This window comes from Triturus cristatus, chromosome 7 (genome assembly GCF_964204655.1).
Source record: "Triturus cristatus chromosome 7, aTriCri1.1, whole genome shotgun sequence".
NCBI lineage: Eukaryota > Metazoa > Chordata > Amphibia > Caudata > Salamandridae > Triturus > Triturus cristatus.
The window spans coordinates 1223444412-1223467350 of record NC_140590.1 but is presented as its reverse complement, the minus strand read 5'-3'; positions in this window follow the sequence as shown (position 1 = coordinate 1223467350).

Below are 22939 nucleotides of genomic sequence, written 5' to 3'. Positions count from 1 at the left end.
TCTGAAGCATGTCGTAAGGGGGGGTGGTTATCTCTTTCACCAAAAAAAAGGTGTTTTTGATTGAATAAAGGCCTCCAAATGTTATTTTATTCACTTCCCGTGGAGGAGAAACACTTTTTAAGGCCGCAGAGTGAGTAAATTGGCCATTTTCATTCACTTGTACCCATTCCTCAAATCTCGTGTTTAAGGCCCCTGGAAGCATGAAAATCACTTTAAACATCTCATTTTATCTTTAAAAGTGATTTTCCACGTACAAATGTGAATTGTAGTTCAAAGAGGCAACATTTGAAAACGGACCATTTTTTACGTTTCTGAAGCATGTCGTAGGGGGGGTGGTTAACTCTTTCGTCAAAAATCGGGCGTTTTCCCTTGAACAATAAAGGCCTACAAATGTTATTTAGTTCACTTCCCGTGGAGGAGAAACACTTTTTAAGGCCGCAGACTGAGTAAATTGGCCATATTCATTCACTTTTACCCATTCCTCAAATCTTGTGTTTAAGGCCCCTGGAAGCATGAAAATCACTTTAAACATCTCATGTTATCTTTAAAAGTGATTTTCCACGTACAAATGTGAATTGTAGTTCAAAGAGGCAACATTTGAAAACTGACCATTTTTTTAGTTTGTGAAGCATGTCGTAAGGGGGGGTGGTTATCTCTTTCATCAAAAATCGGACGTTTTTGATTGAACAATAAAGGCCTACAAATGTTATTTAATTCACTTTCTGGGGTGGAGAAAATTTTTTTAAGGCCTCAGAGTGAATAAATTGGCCATTTTCATTCACATTTACCCATTCCTTAAGGCTTGTGTTTAGGGCCCCTGGAAGCTTGAAAATCACTTTAAACATCTAATTTTATCTCTAAAAGTGATTATCCACGTACAAATGTGAATTGTAGTGCAAAGAGGCAACATTTGAAAATGGACCATTTTTTTCGTTTCTGAAGCATGTCGTAAGGGGGGTGGTTATCTCTTTCACCAAGAAAAAGGAGTTTTTGATTGAACAATAAAGGCCTCCAAATGGTATTTTATTCACTTCCCGTTGAGGAGAAACACTTTTTAAGGTCGCAGAGTGAGTAAATTGGCCATTTTCATTCACTTTTACCCATTCCTCATATCTCGTGTTTAAGGCCCCTGGAAGCATGAAAATCACTTTAAACATCTCATTTTATCTTTAAAAGTGATTTTCCACGTACAAATGTGAATTGTAGTTCAAAGAGGCAACATTTGAAAACAGACCATTTTTTTAGTTTCTGAAGCATGTCGTAAGGGGGGGTGGTTATCTCTTTCATCAAAAATCGGATGTTTTTGATTGAACAATAAAGGCCTCCAAATGTTATTTTATTCACTTCCCGTGAAGGAGAAACACTTTTTAAGGCCGCAGAGTGAGTAAATTGGCCATTTTCATTCACTTTTACCCATTCCTCAAATCTTGTGTTTAGGGCCCCTGGAAGCTTGAAAATCACTTTAAACATCTCATTTTATCTTTAAAAGTGATTTTCCACGTACAAATGTGAATTGTAGTTAAAAGAGGCAACATTTGAAAACGGACCATTTTTTACGTTTCTGAAGCATGTCATAAGGGGGGTGGTTATCTCTTTCATCAAAAATCGGACGTTTTTGATTGAACAATAAAGGCCTCCAAATGTTATTTTATTCACTTCCCGTGGAGGAGAAACACTTTTTAAGGCCGCAGAGTGAGTAAATTGGCCATATTCATTCACTTTTACCCATTCCTCAAATCTTGTGTTTAAGGCCCCTGGAAGCATGAAAATCACTGTAAACATCTCATTTTATCTTTAAAAGTGATTTTCCACGTACAAATGTGAATTGTAGTTCAAAGAGGCAACATTTCAAAACAGACCATTTTTTCAGTTTCTGAAGCATGTTGTAAGGGGGAGTGGTTATCTCTTTCATCAAAAATCGGACGTTTTTGATTGAACAATAAAGGCCTCAAAATGTTATTTTATTCACTTCCCGTGGAGGAGAAACACTTTTTAAGGCCGCAGAGTGAGTAAATTGGCCATTTTCTTTCACTTTTACCCATTCCTCAAATCTCGTGTTTAAGGCCCCTGGAAGCATGAAAATACCTTTAAACATCTCATTTTATCTTTAAAAGTGATTTTCCAAGTACAAATGTGAATTGTAGTTCAAAGAGGCAACATTTGAAAACGGACCATTTTTTACGCTTCTGAAGCATGTCGTAAGGGGGGGTGGTTATCTTTTTCATCAAAAATCGGGCATTTTCGCTTGAACAATAAAGGCCTACAAATGTTGTTTAGTTCACTTCCCGTGGAGGAGAAACACTTTTTAAGGCCGCAGAGTGAGTAAATTGGCCATTTTCATTCACTTTTACCCATTTCTCAAATCTTGTGTTTAGGGCCCCTGGAAGCTTGAAAATCACTTTAAACATCTCATTTTATCTCTAAAAGTGATTATCCACGTACAATGTTAATTGTAGTTCAAAGACTCAACATTTGAAAATGAACCATTTTTTTAGTTTCTGAAGCATGTCGTAAGGGGGGTGGTTATCTCTTTCATCAAAAATCGGACATTTTTGATTGAACAATAAAGGCCTACAAATGTTATTTAATTCACTTTCTGGGGTGGAGAAATTTTTTTTAAGGCCTCAGAGTGAATAAATTGGCCATTTTCATTCACATTTACCCATTCCTTAAGGCTTGTGTTTAGAGCCCCTGGAAGCTTGAAAATCACTTTAAACATCTAATTTTATCTCTAAAAGTGATGATCCACGTACAAATGTGAATTGTCGTTTAAAGACGCAACATTGGAAAATGGACCATTTTTATCGTTTCTGAAGCATGTCGTAAGGGGGGGTGGTTATCTCTTTCACCAAAAAAAAGGCGTTTTTGATTGAACAATAAAGGCCTCCAAATGTTATTTTATTCTCTTCCCGTGGAGGAGAAACACTTTTTAAGGCCGCAGAGTGAGTAAATTGGCCATTTTCATTCACTTTTACCCGTTCCTCAAATCTTGTGTTTAAGGCCCCTGGAAGCATGAAAATCACTTTAAACATCTCATTTTATCTTTAAAAGTGATTTTCCACGTACAAATGTGAATTGTAGTTCAAAGAGGCAACATTTGAAAATGCACCATTTTTTTCCTTTCTGAAGCATGTCGTAAGGGGGGGTGGTTATCTCTTTCGTCAAAAATCGGGCGTTTTCCCATGAACAATAAAGGCCTACAAATGTTATTTAGTTCACTTCCCGTGGAGGAGAAACACTTTTTAAGGCCGCAGACTGAGTAAATTGGCCATATTCATTCACTTTTACCCATTCCTCAAATCTTGTGTTTAAGGCCCCTGGAAGCATGAAAATCACTTTAAACATCTCATGTTATCTTTAAAAGTGATTTTCCACGTACAAATGTGAATTGTAGTTCAAAGAGGCAACATTTGAAAACTGACCATTTTTTTAGTTTGTGAAGCATGTCGTAAGGGGGGGTGGTTATCTCTTTCATCAAAAATCAGACGTTTTTGATTGAACAATAAAGGCCTACAAATGTTATTTAATTCACTTTCTGGGGTGGAGAAAAAATTTTTAAGGCCTCAGAGTGAATAAATTGGCCATTTTCATTCACATTTACCCATTCCTTAAGGCTTGTGTTTAGGGCCCCTGGAAGCTTGAAAATCACTTTAAACATCTAATTTTATCTCTAAAAGTGATTATCCACGTACAAATGTGAATTGTAGTGCAAAGAGGCAACATTTGAAAATGGACCATTTTTTTCGTTTCTGAAGCATGTCGTAAGGGGGGTGGTTATCTCTTTCACCAAGAAAAAGGAGTTTTTGATTGAACAATAAAGGCCTCCAAATGGTATTTTATTCACTTCCCGTTGAGGAGAAACACTTTTTAAGGTCGCAGAGTGAGTAAATTGGCCATTTTCATTCACTTTTACCCATTCCTCATATCTCGTGTTTAAGGCCCCTGGAAGCATGAAAATCACTTTAAACATCTCATTTTATCTTTAAAAGTGATTTTCCACGTACAAATGTGAATTGTAGTTCAAAGAGGCAACATTTGAAAACAGACCATTTTTTTAGTTTCTGAAGCATGTCGTAAGGGGGGGTGGTTATCTCTTTCATCAAAAATCGGATGTTTTTGATTGAACAATAAAGGCCTCCAAATGTTATTTTATTCACTTCCCGTGAAGGAGAAACACTTTTTAAGGCCGCAGAGTGAGTAAATTGGCCATTTTCATTCACTTTTACCCATTCCTCAAATCTCGTGTTTAAGGCCCCTGGAAGCATGAAAATCACTTTAAACATCTCATTTTATCTTTAAAAGTGATTTTCCACGTACAAATGTGAATTGTAGTTCAAAGAGGCAACATTTGAAAACAGACCATTTTTTTAGTTTCTGAAGCATGTCGTAAGGGGGGGTGGTTATCTCTTTCATCAAAAATCGGACGTTTTTAATTGAACAATAAAGGCCTACAAATGTTATTTAATTCACTTTCTGGGGTGGAGAAAAACTTTTTAAGGCCTCAGAGTGAATAAATTGGCCATTTTCATTCACATTTACCCATTCCTCAAATCTTGTGTTTAGGGCCCCTGGAAGCTTGAAAATCACTTTAAACATCTCATTTTATCTCTAAAAGTGATTATCCACGTACAAATGTGAATTGTCGTTTAAAGACGCAACATTGGAAAATGGACCATTTTTTTCGTTTCTGAAGCATGTCGTAAGGGGGGGTGGTTATCTCTTTCACCAAAAAAAAGGCGTTTTTGATTGAACAATAAAGGCCTCCAAATGTTATTTTATTCACTTCCCGTGGAGGAGAAACACTTTTTAAGGCCGCAGAGTGAGTAAATTGGCCATTTTCATTCACTTTTACCCATTCCTCAAATCTCGTGTTTAAGGCCCCTGGAAGCATGAAAATCACTTTAAACATCTCATTTTATCTTTAAAAGTGATTTTCCACGTACAAATGTGAATTGTAGTTCAAAGAGGCAACATTTGAAAACAGACCATTTTTTTAGTTTCTGAAGCATGTCGTAAGGGGGGGTGGTTATCTCTTTCATCAAAAATCGGACGTTTTTAATTGAACAATAAAGGCCTACAAATGTTATTTAATTCACTTACTGGGGTGGAGAAAAACTTTTTAAGGCCTCAGAGTGAATAAATTGGCAATTTTCATTCACATTTACCTATTCCTCAAATCTTGTGTTTAGGGCCCCTGGAAGCTTGAAAATCACTTTAAACATCTCATTTTATCTTTAAAAGTGATTTTCCACGTACAAATGTGAATTGTAGTTAAAAGAGGCAACATTTGAAAACGGACCATTTTTTACGTTTCTGAAGCATGTCGTAAGGGGGGGTTGTTATCTCTTTGGTCAAAAATCGTGCGTTTTCTCTTGAATAATAAAGGCCTACAAATGTTATTTAGTTCACTTCCCGTGGAGGAGAAACACTTTTTAAGGCCGCAGAGTGAGTAAATTGGCCATATTCATTCACTTTTACCCATTCCTCAAATCTTGTGTTTAAGGCCCCTGGAAGCATGAAAATCACTTTAAACATCTCATTTTATCTTTAAAAGTGATTTTCCACGTACAAATGTGAATTGTAGTTCAAAGAGGCAACATTTGAAAACAGACCATTTTTTTAGTTTCTGAAACATGTCGTAAGGGGGGTGGTTATCTCTTTCATCAAAAATCGGACGTTTTTGATTGAACAATAAAGGCCTACAAATGTTATTTAATTCACTTTCTGGGGTGGAGAAAAAAATTTTAAGGCCTCAGAGTGAATAAATTGGCCATTTTCATTCACATTTACCCATTCCTTAAGGATTGTGTTTAGGGCCCCTGGAAGCTTGAAAATCACTTTAAACATCTCATTTTATCTCTAAAAGTGATTATCCACGTACAATGTTAATTGTAGTTCAAAGACTCAACATTTGAAAATGAACCATTTTTTTAGTTTCAGAAGCATGTCGTAAGGGGGGGTGGTTATCTCTTTCGTCAAAAAAATTGTGTTTTCGCTTGAACAATAAAGGCCTACAAATGTTATTTAATTCCCTTCCCAGGGAGGAGAAACACTTTTTAAGGAATCAGAATGAGTAAATTGGCCATTTTCATTCACTTTTACATATTCCTCAAATCTTGTGTTTAAGGCCCCTGGAAGCATGAAAATCACTTTAAACATCTCATTTTATCTTTAAAAGTGATTTTCCACGTACAAATGTGAATTGTAGTTCAAAGAGGCAACATTTGAAAACGGACCATTTTTTAAGTTTCTGAAGCATGTCGTAAGGGGGGGTGGTTATGTCTTTTATCAAAAATCGGACGTTTTTGATTGAACAATAAAGGCCTCCAAATGTTATTTTATTCACTTCCTGTGGAGGAGAAACACTTTTTAAGGCCGCAGAGTGAGTAAATTGGCCATTTTCATTCACTTTTACCCATTCCTCAAATCTCGTGTTTAAGGCCCCTGGAAGCATGAAAATCACTTTAAACATCTCATTTTATCTTTAAAAGTGATTTTCCACGTACAAATGTGAATTGTAGTTCAAAGAGGCAACATTTGAAAACAGACCATTTTTTTAGTTTCTGAAGCATGTCGTAAGGGGGTGTGGTTATCTCTTTCACCAAAAAAAAGGCGTTTTTGATTGAACAATAAAGGCCTCCAAATGTTATTTTATTCTCTTCCCGTGGAGGAGAAACACTTTTTAAGGCCGCAGAGTAAGTAAATTGGCCATTTTCATTCACTTTTACCCGTTCCTTAAATCTTGTGTTTAAGGCCCCTGGAAGCATGAAAATCACTTTAAACATCTCATTTTATCTTTAAAAGTGATTTTCCACGTACAATGTTAATTGTAGTTCAAAGACTCAACATTTGGAAATGAACCATTTTTTTAGTTTCAGAAGCAAGTCGTAAGGGGGGGTGGTTATCTCTTTCGTCAAAAAAATTGTGTTTTCGCTTGAACAATAAAGGCCTACAAATGTTATTTAATTCACTTCCCGTGGAGGAGAAACACTTTTTAAGGACTCAGAATGAGTAAATTGGCCATTTTCATTCACTTTTACATATTCCTCAAATCTTGTGTTTAAGGCCCCTGGAAGCATGAAAATCACTTTAAACATCTCATTTTATCTTTAAAAGTGATTTTCCACATACAAATGTGAATTGTAGTTCAAAGAGGCAACATTTGAAAACGGACCATTTTTTACGTTTCTGAAGCATGTCGTAAGGGGGGGTGGTTATCTCTTTCATCAAAAATCGGACGTTTTTGATTGAACAATAAAGGCCTCCAAATGTTATTTTATTCACTTCCCGTGGAGGAGAAACACTTTTTAAGGCCGCAGAGTGAGTAAATTGGCCATTTTCATTCACTTTTACCCATTCCTCAAATCTCGTGTTTAAGGCCCCTGGAAGCATGAAAATCACTTTAAACATCTCATTTTATCTTTAAAAGTGATTTTCCACGTACAAATGTGAATTGTCGTTTAAAGACGCAACATTTGAAAATGGACCATTTTTTTCGTTTCTGAAGCATGTCGTAAGGGGGGGTGGTTATCTCTTTCACCAAAAAAAAGGTGTTTTTGATTGAATAAAGGCCTCCAAATGTTATGTTATTCACTTCCCGTGGAGAAGAAACACTTTTTAAGGCCGCAGAGTGAGTAAATTGGCCATTTTCATTCACTTGTACCCATTCCTCAAATCTTGTGTTTAAGGCCCCTGGAAGCATGAAAATCACTTTAAACATCTCATTTTATCTTTAAAAGTGATTTTCCACGTACAAATGTGAATTGTAATTCAAAGAGGCAACATTTGAAAACGGACCATTTTTTACGTTTCTGAAGCATGTCGTAGGGGGGGTGGTTAACTCTTTCGTCAAAAATCGGGCGTTTTCCCTTGAACAATAAAGGCCTACAAATGTTATTTAGTTCACTTCCCGTGGAGGAGAAACACTTTTTAAGGCCGCAGACTGAGTAAATTGGCCATATTCATTCACTTTTACCCATTCCTCAAATCTTGTGTTTAAGGCCCCTGGAAGCATGAAAATCACTTTAAACATCTCATGTTATCTTTAAAAGTGATTTTCCACGTACAAATGTGAATTGTAGTTCAAAGAGGCAACATTTGAAAACAGACCATTTTTTTAGTTTGTGAAGCATGTCGTAAGGGGGGGTGGTTATCTCTTTCATCAAAAATCGGACGTTTTTGATTGAACAATAAAGGCCTACAAATGTTATTTAATTCACTTTCTGGGGTGGAGAAAAAAATTTTAAGGCCTCAGAGTGAATAAATTGGCCATTTTCATTCACATTTACCCATTCCTTAAGGCTTGTGTTTAGGGCCCCTGGAAGCTTGAAAATCACTTTAAACATCTAATTTTATCTCTAAAAGTGATTATCCACGTACAAATGTGAATTTTCGTTTAAAGACACAACTTTGGAAAATGGACCATTTTTTTCGTTTCTGAAGCATGTCGTAAGGGGGGGTGGTTATCTCTTTCATCAAAAATCGGGCGTTTTTGCTTGAACAATAAAGGCCTACAAATGTTATTTAATTCACTTCCCATGGAGGAGAAACACTTTTTAAGGCTTCAGAATGGGTAAATTGGCCATTTTCATTCACTTTTACCCATTCCTGAAACCTTGTGTTTAAGGCCCCTGGAAGAATGAAAATCACTTTAAACATCTCATTTTATCTTTAAAAGTGATTTTCCACGTACAAATGTGAATTGTAGTTCAAAGAGGCAACATTTGAAAACTGACCATTTTTTTTGTTTCTGAAGCATGTCGTAAGGGGGGGTTGGTTATCTCTTTCTTCAAAAATCGGGCGTTTTCGCTTGAACAATAAAGGCCTACAAATGTTATTTAATTCACTTCCCGTGGAGGAGAAACACTTTTTAAGGCCGCAGAGTGAGTAAATTGGCCATATTCATTCACTTTTACCCATTCCTCAAATCTTGTGTTTAAGGCCCCTGGAAGCATGAAAATCACTTTAAACATCTCATTTTATCTTTAAAAGTGATTATCCACGTACAAATGTGAATTGTAGTTCAAAGAGGCAACATTTGAAAATGGACCATTTTTTTCATTTCTGAAGCATGTCGTAAGGGGGGTGGTTATCTCTTTCATCAAAAATCGGACGTTTTTGATTGAACAATAAAGGCCTACAAATGTTATTCAATTCACTTTCTGGGGTGGAGAAAAACTTTTTAAGGCCTCAGAGTGAATAAATTGGCCATTTTCATTCACATTTACCCATTCCTTAAGGCTTGTGTTTAGGGCCCCTGGAAGCTTGAAAATCACTTTAAACATCTAATTTTATCTCTAAAAGTGATTATCCACGTACAAATGTGAATTGTAGTTCAAAGAGGCAACATTTGAAAATGGACCATTTTTTTCGTTTCTGAAGCATGTCGTAAGGGGGGAGGTTATCTCTTTCACCAAGAAAAAGGAGTTTTTGATTGAACAATAAAGGCCTCCAAATGGTATTTTATTCACTTCCCGTTGAGGAGAAACACTTTTTAAGGTCACAGAGTGAGTAAATTGGCCATTTTCATTCACTTTTACCCATTCCTCAAATCTTGTGTTTAAGGCCCCTGGAAGCATGAAAATCACTTTAAACATCTCATTTTATCTTTAAAAGTGATTTTCCACGTACAAATGTGAATTGTAGTTCAAAGAGGCAACATTTGAAAACAGACCATTTTTTTAGTTTCTGAAGCATGTCGTAAGGGGGGGTGGTTATCTCTTTCATCAAAAATCGGACGTTTTTAATTGAACAATAAAGGCCTACAAATGTTATTTAATTCACTTTCTGGGGTGGAGAAAATTTTTTTAAGGCCTCAGAGTGAATAAATTGGCCATTTTCATTCACATTTACCCATTCCTTAAGGCTTGTGTTTAGGGCCCCTGGAAGCTTGAAAATCACTTTAAACATCTAATTTTATCTCTAAAAGTGATTATCCACGTACAAATGTGAATTGTCGTTTAAAGACGCAACATTTGAAAATGGACCATTTTTTTCGTTTCTGAAGCATGTCGTAAGGGGGGGTGGTTATCTCTTTCACCAAAAAAAAGGTGTTTTTGATTGAATAAAGGCCTCCAAATGTTATGTTATTCACTTCCCGTGGAGAAGAAACACTTTTTAAGGCCGCAGAGTGAGTAAATTGGCCATTTTCATTCACTTGTACCCATTCCTCAAATCTTGTGTTTAAGGCCCCTGGAAGCATGAAAATCACTTTAAACATCTCATTTTATCTCTAAAAGTGATTTTCCACGTACAAATGTGAATTGTAATTCAAAGAGGCAACATTTGAAAACGGACCATTTTTTACGTTTCTGAAGCATGTCGTAGGGGGGGTGGTTAACTCTTTCGTCAAAAATCGGGCGTTTTCCCTTGAACAATAAAGGCCTACAAATGTTATTTAGTTCACTTCCCGTGGAGGAGAAACACTTTTTAAGGCCGCAGACTGAGTAAATTGGCCATATTCATTCACTTTTACCCATTCCTCAAATCTTGTGTTTAAGGCCCCTGGAAGCATGAAAATCACTTTAAACATCTCATGTTATCTTTAAAAGTGATTTTCCACGTACAAATGTGAATTGTAGTTCAAAGAGGCAACATTTGAAAACAGACCATTTTTTTAGTTTGTGAAGCATGTCGTAAGGGGGGGTGGTTATCTCTTTCATCAAAAATCGGACGTTTTTGATTGAACAATAAAGGCCTACAAATGTTATTTAATTCACTTTCTGGGGTGGAGAAAAAAATTTTAAGGCCTCAGAGTGAATAAATTGGCCATTTTCATTCACATTTACCCATTCCTTAAGGCTTGTGTTTAGGGCCCCTGGAAGCTTGAAAATCACTTTAAACATCTAATTTTATCTCTAAAAGTGATTATCCACGTACAAATGTGAATTGTCGTTTAAAGACACAACTTTGGAAAATGGACCATTTTTTTCGTTTCTGAAGCATGTCGTAAGGGGGGGTGGTTATCTCTTTCATCAAAAATCGGGCGTTTTTGCTTGAACAATAAAGGCCTACAAATGTTATTTAATTCACTTCCCATGGAGGAGAAACACTTTTTAAGGCTTCAGAATGGGTAAATTGGCCATTTTCATTCACTTTTACCCATTCCTGAAACCTTGTGTTTAAGGCCCCTGGAAGAATGAAAATCACTTTAAACATCTCATTTTATCTTTAAAAGTGATTTTCCACGTACAAATGTGAATTGTAGTTCAAAGAGGCAACATTTGAAAACTGACCATTTTTTTTGTTTCTGAAGCATGTCGTAAGGGGGGGTTGGTTATCTCTTTCTTCAAAAATCGGGCGTTTTCGCTTGAACAATAAAGGCCTACAAATGTTATTTAATTCACTTCCCGTGGAGGAGAAACACTTTTTAAGGCCGCAGAGTGAGTAAATTGGCCATATTCATTCACTTTTACCCATTCCTCAAATCTTGTGTTTAAGGCCCCTGGAAGCATGAAAATCACTTTAAACATCTCATTTTATCTTTAAAAGTGATTATCCACGTACAAATGTGAATTGTAGTTCAAAGAGGCAACATTTGAAAATGGACCATTTTTTTCATTTCTGAAGCATGTCGTAAGGGGGGTGGTTATCTCTTTCATCAAAAATCGGACGTTTTTGATTGAACAATAAAGGCCTACAAATGTTATTCAATTCACTTTCTGGGGTGGAGAAAAACTTTTTAAGGCCTCAGAGTGAATAAATTGGCCATTTTCATTCACATTTACCCATTCCTTAAGGCTTGTGTTTAGGGCCCCTGGAAGCTTGAAAATCACTTTAAACATCTAATTTTATCTCTAAAAGTGATTATCCACGTACAAATGTGAATTGTAGTTCAAAGAGGCAACATTTGAAAATGGACCATTTTTTTCGTTTCTGAAGCATGTCGTAAGGGGGGAGGTTATCTCTTTCACCAAGAAAAAGGAGTTTTTGATTGAACAATAAAGGCCTCCAAATGGTATTTTATTCACTTCCTGTTGAGGAGAAACACTTTTTAAGGTCACAGAGTGAGTAAATTGGCCATTTTCATTCACTTTTACCCATTCCTCATATCTCGTGTTTAAGGCCCCTGGAAGCATGAAAATCACTTTAAACATCTCATTTTATCTTTAAAAGTGATTTTCCACGTACAAATGTGAATTGTAGTTCAAAGAGGCAACATTTGAAAACGGACCATTTTTTTAGTTTCTGAAGCATGTCGTAAGGGGGGGTGGTTATCTCTTTCATCAAAAATCGGACGTTTTTGATTGAACAATAAAGGCCTCCAAATGTTATTTTATTCACTTCCCGTGAAGGAGAAACACTTTTTAAGGCCGCAGAGTGAGTAAATTGGCCATTTTCATTCACTTTTACCCATTCCTCAAATCTCGTGTTTAAGGCCCCTGGAAGCATGAAAATCACTTTAAACATCTCATTTTATCTTTAAAAGTGATTTTCCACGTACAAATGTGAATTGTAGTTCAAAGAGGCAACATTTGAAAACAGACCATTTTTTTAGTTTCTGAAGCATGTCGTAAGGGGGGGTGGTTATCTCTTTCATCAAAAATCGGACGTTTTTAATTGAACAATAAAGGCCTACAAATGTTATTTAATTCACTTTCTGGGGTGGAGAAAAACTTTTTAAGGCCTCAGAGTGAATAAATTGGCCATTTTCATTCACATTTACCCATTCCTCAAATCTTGTGTTTAGGGCCCCTGGAAGCTTGAAAATCACTTTAAACATCTCATTTTATCTCTAAAAGTGATTATCCACGTACAAATGTGAATTGTCGTTTAAAGACGCAACATTGGAAAATGGACCATTTTTTTCGTTTCTGAAGCATGTCGTAAGGGGGGGTGGTTATCTCTTTCACCAAAAAAAAGGCGTTTTTGATTGAACAATAAAGGCCTCCAAATGTTATTTTATTCACTTCCCGTGGAGGAGAAACACTTTTTAAGGCCGCAGAGTGAGTAAATTGGCCATTTTCATTCACTTTTACCCATTCCTCAAATCTCGTGTTTAAGTCCCCTGGAAGCATGAAAATCACTTTAAACATCTCATTTTATCTTTAAAAGTGATTTTCCACGTACAAATGTGAATTGTAGTTCAAAGAGGCAACATTTGAAAATGGACCATTTTTTTCGTTTCTGAAGCATGTCGTAAGGGGGGGGGTGGTTATCTCTTTCACCAAAAAACAGGCGTTTTTGATTGAACAATAAAGGCCTCCAAATGTTATTTAATTCACTTCCCGTGGAGGAGAAACACTTTTTAAGGCCGCAGAGTGAGTAAATTGGCCATTTTCATTCACTTTTACCCATTTCTCAAATCTTGTGTTTAAGGCCCCTGGAAGCATGAAAATCACTTTAAACATCTCATTTTATCTTTAAAAGTGATTTTCCACGTACAAATGTGAATTGTAGTTCAAAGAGGCAACATTTGAAAACAGACCATTTTTTTAGTTTCTGAAGCATGTCGTAAGGGGGGGTGGTTATCTCTTTCACCAAAATCGGACGTTTTTAATTGAACAATAAATGCCTACAAATGGTATTTAATTCACTTTCTGGGGTGGAGAAAAACTTTTTAAGGCCTCAGAGTGAATAAATTGGCCATTTTCATTCACATTTACCCATTCCTTAAGGCTTGTGTTTAGGGCCCCTGGAAGCTTGAAAATCACTTTAAACATCTAATTTTATCTCTAAAAGTGATTATCCACGTACAAATGTGAATTGTCGTTTAAAGACGCAACTTTGGAAAATGGACCATTTTTTTCGTTTCTGAAGCATGTCGTAAGGGGGGGTGGTTATCTCTTTCATCAAAAATCGGGCGTTTTTGCTTGAACAATAAAGGCCTACAAATGTTATTTAATTCACTTCCCATGGAGGAGAAACACTTTTTAAGGCTTCAGAATGAGTAAATTGGCCATTTTCATTCACTTTTACCCATTCCTGAAACCTTGTGTTTAAGGCCCCTGGAAGAATGAAAATCACTTTAAACATCTCATTTTATCTTTAAAAGTGATTTTCCATGTACAAATGTGAATTGTAGTTCAAAGAGGCAACATTTGAAAACTGACCATTTTTTTTGTTTCTGAAGCATGTCGTAAGGGGGGGTTGGTTATCTCTTTCTTCAAAAATCGGGCGTTTTCGCTTGAACAATAAAGGCCTACAAATGTTATTTAATTCACTTCCCGTGGAGGAGAAACACTTTTTAAGGCCGCAGAGTGAGTAAATTGGCCATATTCATTCACTTTTACCCATTCCTCAAATCTTGTGTTTAAGGCCCCTGGAAGCATGAAAATCACTTTAAACATCTCATTTTATCTTTAAAAGTGATTATCCACGTACAAATGTGAATTGTAGTTCAAAGAGGCAACATTTGAAAATGGACCATTTTTTTCATTTCTGAAGCATGTCGTAAGGGGGGTGGTTATCTCTTTCATCAAAAATCGGACGTTTTTGATTGAACAATAAAGGCCTACAAATGTTATTCAATTCACTTTCTGGGGTGGAGAAAAACTTTTTAAGGCCTCAGAGTGAATAAATTGGCCATTTTCATTCACATTTACCCATTCCTTAAGGCTTGTGTTTAGGGCCCCTGGAAGCTTGAAAATCACTTTAAACATCTAATTTTATCTCTAAAAGTGATTATCCACGTACAAATGTGAATTGTAGTTCAAAGAGGCAACATTTGAAAATGGACCATTTTTTTCGTTTCTGAAGCATGTCGTAAGGGGGGTGGTTATCTCTTTCACCAAGAAAAAGGAGTTTTTGATTGAACAATAAAGGCCTCCAAATGGTATTTTATTCACTTCCCGTTGAGGAGAAACACTTTTTAAGGTCGCAGAGTGAGTAAATTGGCCATTTTCATTCACTTTTACCCATTCCTCATATCTCGTGTTTAAGGCCCCTGGAAGCATGAAAATCACTTTAAACATCTCATTTTATCTTTAAAAGTCATTTTCCACGTACAAATGTGAATTGTAGTTCAAAGAGGCAACATTTGAAAACAGACCATTTTTTTAGTTTCTGAAGCATGTCGTAAGGGGGGGTGGTTATCTCTTTCATCAAAAATCGGACGTTTTTGATTGAACAATAAAGGCCTCCAAATGTTATTTTATTCACTTCCCGTGAAGGAGAAACACTTTTTAAGGCCGCAGAGTGAGTAAATTGGCCATTTTCATTCACTTTTACCCATTCCTCAAATCTCGTGTTTAAGGCCCCTGGAAGCATAAAAATCACTTTAAACATCTCATTTTATCTTTAAAAGTGATTTTCCACGTACAAATGTGAATTGTAGTTCAAAGAGGCAACATTTGAAAACAGACCATTTTTTTAGTTTCTGAAGCATGTCGTAAGGGGGGGTGGTTATCTCTTTCATCAAAAATCGGACGTTTTTAATTGAACAATAAAGGCCTACAAATGTTATTTAATTCACTTTCTGGGGTGGAGAAAAACTTTTTAAGGCCTCAGAGTGAATAAATTGGCCATTTTCATTCACATTTACCCATTCCTCAAATCTTGTGTTTAGGGCCCCTGGAAGCTTGAAAATCACTTTAAACATCTCATTTTATCTCTAAAAGTGATTATCCACGTACAAATGTTAATTGTCGTTTAAAGACGCAACATTGGAAAATGGACCATTTTTTTCGTTTCTGAAGCATGTCGTAAGGGGGGGTGGTTATCTCTTTCACCAAAAAAAAGGCGTTTTTGATTGAACAATAAAGGCCTCCAAATGTTATTTTATTCACTTCCCGTGGAGGAGAAACACTTTTTAAGGCCGCAGAGTGAGTAAATTGGCCATTTTCATTCACTTTTACCCATTCCTCAAATCTCGTGTTTAAGTCCCCTGGAAGCATGAAAATCACTTTAAACATCTCATTTTATCTTTAAAAGTGATTTTCCACGTACAAATGTGAATTGTAGTTCAAAGAGGCAACATTTGAAAATGGACCATTTTTTTCGTTTCTGAAGCATGTCGTAAGGGGGGGGGGGTGGTTATCTCTTTCACCGAAAAACAGGCGTTTTTGATTGAACAATAAAGGCCTCCAAATGTTATTTTATTCACTTCCCGTGGAGGAGAAACACTTTTTAAGGCCGCAGAGTGAGTAAATTGGCCATTTTCATTCACTTTTACATTCCTCAAATCTCGTGTTTAAGGCCCCTGGAAGCATGAAAATCACTTTAAACATCTCATTTTATCTTTAAAAGTGATTTTCCACGTACAAATGTGAATTGTAGTTCAAAGAGGCAACATTTGAAAACAGACCATTTTTTTAGTTTCTGAAGCATGTCATAAGGGGGGTGGTTATCTCTTTCATCAAAAATCGGACGTTTTTAATTGAACAATAAAGGCCTACAAATGTTATTTAATTCACTTTCTGGGGTGGAGAAATTTTTTTTAAGGCCTCAGAGTGAATAAATTGGCCATTTTCATTCACATTTACCCATTCCTTAAGGCTTGTGTTTAGGGCCCCTGGAAGCTTGAAAATCACTTTAAACATCTAATGTTATCTCTAAAAGTGATTATCCACGTACAAATGTGAATTGTCGTTTAAAGACGCAACATTTGAAAATGGACCATTTTTTTCGTTTCTGAAGCATGTCGTAAGGGGGGGTGGTTATCTCTTTCATCAAAAATCGGACGTTTTTGATTGAACAATAAAGGCCTACAAATGTTATTTAATTCACTTTCTGGGGTGGAGAAAAACTTTTTAAGGCCTCAGAGTGAATAAATTGGCCATTTTCATTCACATTTACCCATTCCTCAAATCTTGTGTTTAGGGCCCCTGGAAGCTTGAAAATCACTTTAAACATCTCATTTTATCTTTAAAAGTGATTTTCCACGTACAAATGTGAAATGTAGTTCAAAGAGGCAACATTTGAAAACAGACCATTTTTTTAGTTTCTGAAGCATGTGGTAAGGGGGGGTGGTTATCTCTTTCATCAAAAATCGGACGTTTTTGATTGAACAATAAAGACCTCCAAATGTTATTTTATTCACTTCCCGTGGAGGAGAAACACTTTTTAAGGCCGCAGAGTGAGTAAATTGGCCATTTTCATTCACTTTTACCCATTCCTCAAATCTCGTGTTTAAGGCCCCTGGAAGCATGAAAATCACTTTAAACATCTCATTTTATCTTTAAAAGTGATTTTCCACGTACAAATGTGAATTGTAGTTCAAAGAGGCAACATTTGAAAACAGACCATTTTTTTGAGTTTCTGAAGCATGTCGTAAGGGGGGGTGGTTATCTCTTTCATCAAAAATCGGATGTTTTTAATTGAACAATAAAGGCCTACAAATGTTATTTAATTCACTTTCTGAGGTGGAGAAAAACTTTTTAAGGCCTCAGAGTGAATAAATTGGCCATTTCCATTCACATTTACCCATTCCTCAAATCTTGTGTTTAGGGCCCCTGGAAGCTTGAAAATCACTTTAAACATCTAATTTTATCTCTAAAAGTGATTATCCACGTACAAATGTGAATTGTAGTTCAAAGAGGCAACATTTGAAAATGGACCATTTTTTTCGTTTCTGAAGCATGTCGTAAGGGGGGAGGTTATCTCTTTCACCAAGAAAAAGGAGTTTTTGATTGAACAATAAAGGCCTCCAAATGGTATTTTATTCACTTCCCGTTGAGGAGAAACACTTTTTAAGGTCACAGAGTGAGTAAATTGGCCATTTTCATTCACTTTTACCCATTCCTCATATCTCGTGTTTAAGGCCCCTGGAAGCATGAAAATCACTTTAAACATCTCATTTTATCTTTAAAAGTGATTTTCCACGTACAAATGTGAATTGTAGTTCAAAGAGGCAACATTTGAAAACAGACCATTTTTTTAGTTTCTGAAGCATGTCGTAAGGGGGAGTGGTTATCTCTTTCATCAAAAATCGGACGTTTTTGATTGAACAATAAAGGCCTCCAAATGTTATTTTATTCACTTCCCGTGAAGGAGAAACACTTTTTAAGGCCGCAGAGTGAGTAAATTGGCCATTTTCATTCACTTTTACCCATTCCTCAAATCTCGTGTTTAAGGCCCCTGGAAGCATGAAAATCACTTTAAACATCTCATTTTATCTTTAAAAGTGATTTTCCACGTACAAATGTGAATTGTAGTTCAAAGAGGCAACATTTGAAAACAGACCATTTTTTTAGTTTCTGAAGCATGTCGTAAGGGGGGGTGGTTATCTCTTTCATCAAAAATCGGACGTTTTTAATTGAACAATAAAGGCCTACAAATGTTATTTAATTCACTTTCTGGGGTGGAGAAAAACTTTTTAAGGCCTCAGAGTGAATAAATTGGCCATTTTCATTCACATTTACCCATTCCTCAAATCTTGTGTTTAGGGCCCCTGGAAGCTTGAAAATCACTTTAAACATCTCATTTTATCTCTAAAAGTGATTATCCACGTACAAATGTGAATTGTCGTTTAAAGACGCAACTTTGGAAAATGGACCATTTTTTTCGTTTCTGAAGCATGTCGTAAGGGGGGGTGGTTATCTCTTTCATCAAAAATCGGGCGTTTTTGCTTGAACAATAAAGGCCTACAAATGTTATTTAATTCACTTCCCATGGAGGAGAAACACTTTTTAAGGCTTCAGAATGAGTAAATTGGCCATTTTCATTCACTTTTACCCATTCCTGAAACCTTGTGTTTAAGGCCCCTGGAAGAATGAAAATCACTTTAAACATCTCATTTTATCTTTAAAAGTGATTTTCCATGTACAAATGTGAATTGTAGTTCAAAGAGGCAACATTTGAAAACTGACCATTTTTTTTGTTTCTGAAGCATGTCGTAAGGGGGGGTTGGTTATCTCTTTCTTCAAAAATCGGGCGTTTTCGCTTGAACAATAAAGGCCTACAAATGTTATTTAATTCACTTCCCGTGGAGGAGAAACACTTTTTAAGGCCGCAGAGTGAGTAAATTGGCCATATTCATTCACTTTTACCCATTCCTCAAATCTTGTGTTTAAGGCCCCTGGAAGCATGAAAATCACTTTAAACATCTCATTTTATCTTTAAAAGTGATTATCCACGTACAAATGTGAATTGTAGTTCAAAGAGGCAACATTTGAAAATGGACCATTTTTTTCATTTCTGAAGCATGTCGTAAGGGGGGTGGTTATCTCTTTCATCAAAAATCGGACGTTTTTGATTGAACAATAAAGGCCTACAAATGTTATTCAATTCACTTTCTGGGGTGGAGAAAAACTTTTTAAGGCCTCAGAGTGAATAAATTGGCCATTTTCATTCACATTTACCCATTCCTTAAGGCTTGTGTTTAGGGCCCCTGGAAGCTTGAAAATCACTTTAAACATCTAATTTTATCTCTAAAAGTGATTATCCACGTACAAATGTGAATTGTAGTTCAAAGAGGCAACATTTCAAAATGGACCATTTTTTTCGTTTCTGAAGCATGTCGTAAGGGGGGTGGTTATCTCTTTCACCAAGAAAAAGGAGTTTTTGATTGAACAATAAAGGCCTCCAAATGGTATTTTATTCACTTCCCGTTGAGGAGAAACACTTTTTAAGGTCGCAGAGTGAGTAAATTGGCCATTTTCATTCACTTTTACCCATTCCTCATATCTCGTGTTTAAGGCCCCTGGAAGCATGAAAATCACTTTAAACATCTCATTTTATCTTTAAAAGTCATTTTCCACGTACAAATGTGAATTGTAGTTCAAAGAGGCAACATTTGAAAACAGACCATTTTTTTAGTTTCTGAAGCATGTCGTAAGGGGGGGTGGTTATCTCTTTCATCAAAAATCGGACGTTTTTGATTGAACAATAAAGGCCTCCAAATGTTATTTTATTCACTTCCCGTGAAGGAGAAACACTTTTTAAGGCCGCAGAGTGAGTAAATTGGCCATTTTCATTCACTTTTACCCATTCCTCAAATCTCGTGTTTAAGGCCCCTGGAAGCATAAAAATCACTTTAAACATCTCATTTTATCTTTAAAAGTGATTTTCCACGTACAAATGTGAATTGTAGTTCAAAGAGGCAACATTTGAAAACAGACCATTTTTTTAGTTTCTGAAGCATGTCGTAAGGGGGGGTGGTTATCTCTTTCATCAAAAATCGGACGTTTTTAATTGAACAATAAAGGCCTACAAATGTTATTTAATTCACTTTCTGGGGTGGAGAAAAACTTTTTAAGGCCTCAGAGTGAATAAATTGGCCATTTTCATTCACATTTACCCATTCCTCAAATCTTGTGTTTAGGGCCCCTGGAAGCTTGAAAATCACTTTAAACATCTCATTTTATCTCTAAAAGTGATTATCCACGTACAAATGTTAATTGTCGTTTAAAGACGCAACATTGGAAAATGGACCATTTTTTTCGTTTCTGAAGCATGTCGTAAGGGGGGGTGGTTATCTCTTTCACCAAAAAAAAGGCGTTTTTGATTGAACAATAAAGGCCTCCAAATGTTATTTTATTCACTTCCCGTGGAGGAGAAACACTTTTTAAGGCCGCAGAGTGAGTAAATTGGCCATTTTCATTCACTTTTACCCATTCCTCAAATCTCGTGTTTAAGTCCCCTGGAAGCATGAAAATCACTTTAAACATCTCATTTTATCTTTAAAAGTGATTTTCCACGTACAAATGTGAATTGTAGTTCAAAGAGGCAACATTTGAAAATGGACCATTTTTTTCGTTTCTGAAGCATGTCGTAAGGGGGGGGGGGGTGGTTATCTCTCACCGAAAAACAGGCGTTTTTGATTGAACAATAAAGGCCTCCAAATGTTATTTTATTCACTTCCCGTGGAGGAGAAACACTTTTTAAGGCCGCAGAGTGAGTAAATTGGCCATTTTCATTCACTTTTACATTCCTCAAATCTCGTGTTTAAGGCCCCTGGAAGCATGAAAATCACTTTAAACATCTCATTTTATCTTTAAAAGTGATTTTCCACGTACAAATGTGAATTGTAGTTCAAAGAGGCAACATTTGAAAACAGACCATTTTTTTAGTTTCTGAAGCATGTCATAAGGGGGGTGGTTATCTCTTTCATCAAAAATCGGACGTTTTTAATTGAACAATAAAGGCCTACAAATGTTATTTCATTCACTTTCTGGGGTGGAGAAATTTTTTTTAAGGCCTCAGAGTGAATAAATTGGCCATTTTCATTCACATTTACCCATTCCTTAAGGCTTGTGTTTAGGGCCCCTGGAAGCTTGAAAATCACTTTAAACATCTAATGTTATCTCTAAAAGTGATTATCCACGTACAAATGTGAATTGTCGTTTAAAGATGCAACATTTGAAAATGGACCATTTTTTTCGTTTCTGAAGCATGTCGTAAGGGGGGGTGGTTATCTCTTTCATCAAAAATCGGACGTTTTTGATTGAACAATAAAGGCCTACAAATGTTATTTAATTCACTTTCTGGGGTGGAGAAAAACTTTTTAAGGCCTCAGAGTGAATAAATTGGCCATTTTCATTCACATTTACCCATTCCTCAAATCTTGTGTTTAGGGCCCCTGGAAGCTTGAAAATCACTTTAAACATCTCATTTTATCTTTAAAAGTGATTTTCCACGTACAAATGTGAATTGTAGTTCAAAGAGGCAACATTTGAAAACAGACCATTTTTTTAGTTTCTGAAGCATGTGGTAAGGGGGGGTGGTTATCTCTTTCATCAAAAATCGGACGTTTTTGATTGAACAATAAAGACCTCCAAATGTTATTTTATTCACTTCCCGTGGAGGAGAAACACTTTTTAAGGCCGCAGAGTGAGTAAATTGGCCATTTTCATTCACTTTTACCCATTCCTCAAATCTCGTGTTTAAGGCCCCTGGAAGCATGAAAATCACTTTAAACATCTCATTTTATCTTTAAAAGTGATTTTCCACGTACAAATGTGAATTGTAGTTCAAAGAGGCAACATTTGAAAACAGACCATTTTTTTGAGTTTCTGAAGCATGTCGTAAGGGGGGGTGGTTATCTCTTTCATCAAAAATCGGATGTTTTTAATTGAACAATAAAGGCCTACAAATGTTATTTAATTCACTTTCTGAGGTGGAGAAAAACTTTTTAAGGCCTCAGAGTGAATAAATTGGCCATTTCCATTCACATTTACCCATTCCTCAAATCTTGTGTTTAGGGCCCCTGGAAGCTTGAAAATCACTTTAAACATCTAATTTTATCTCTAAAAGTGATTATCCACGTACAAATGTGAATTGTCGTTTAAAGACGCAACATTTGAAAATGGACCATTTTTTTCGTTTCTGAAGCATGTCGTAAGGGGGGTGGTTATCTCTTTCACCAAGAAAAAGGTGTTTTTGATTGAACAATAAAGGCCTCCAAATGTTATTTTATTCACTTCCCGTGGAGGAGAAACACTTTTTAAGGCCGCAGAGTGAGTAAATTGGCCATTTTCATTCACTTTTACCCATTCCTCAAATCTCGTGTTTAAGGCCCCTGGAAGCATGAAAATCACTTTAAACATCTCATTTTATCTTTAAAAGTGATTTTCCACGTACAAATGTGAATTGTAGTTCAAAGAGGCAACATTTGAAAATTGACCATTTTTTTCGTTTCTGAAGCATGTCGTAAGGGGGGGTGGTTATCTCTTTCACCAAAAAACAGGCGTTTTTGATTGAACAATAAAGGCCTCCAAATGTTATTTAATTCACTTCCCGTGGAGGAGAAACACTTTTTAAGGCCGCAGAGTGAGTAAATTGGCCATTTTCATTCACTTTTACCCATTTCTCAAATCTTGTGTTTAAGGCCCCTGGAAGCATGAAAATCACTTTAAACATCTCATTTTATCTTTAAAAGTGATTTTCCACGTACAAATGTGAATTGTAGTTCAAAGAGGCAACATTTGAAAACAGACCATTTTTTTAGTTTCTGAAGCATGTCGTAAGGGGGGGTGGTTATCTCTTTCATCAAAAATCGGACGTTCTTGATTGAACAATAAAGGCCTCCAAATGTTATTTTATTCACTTCCCGTGGAGGAGA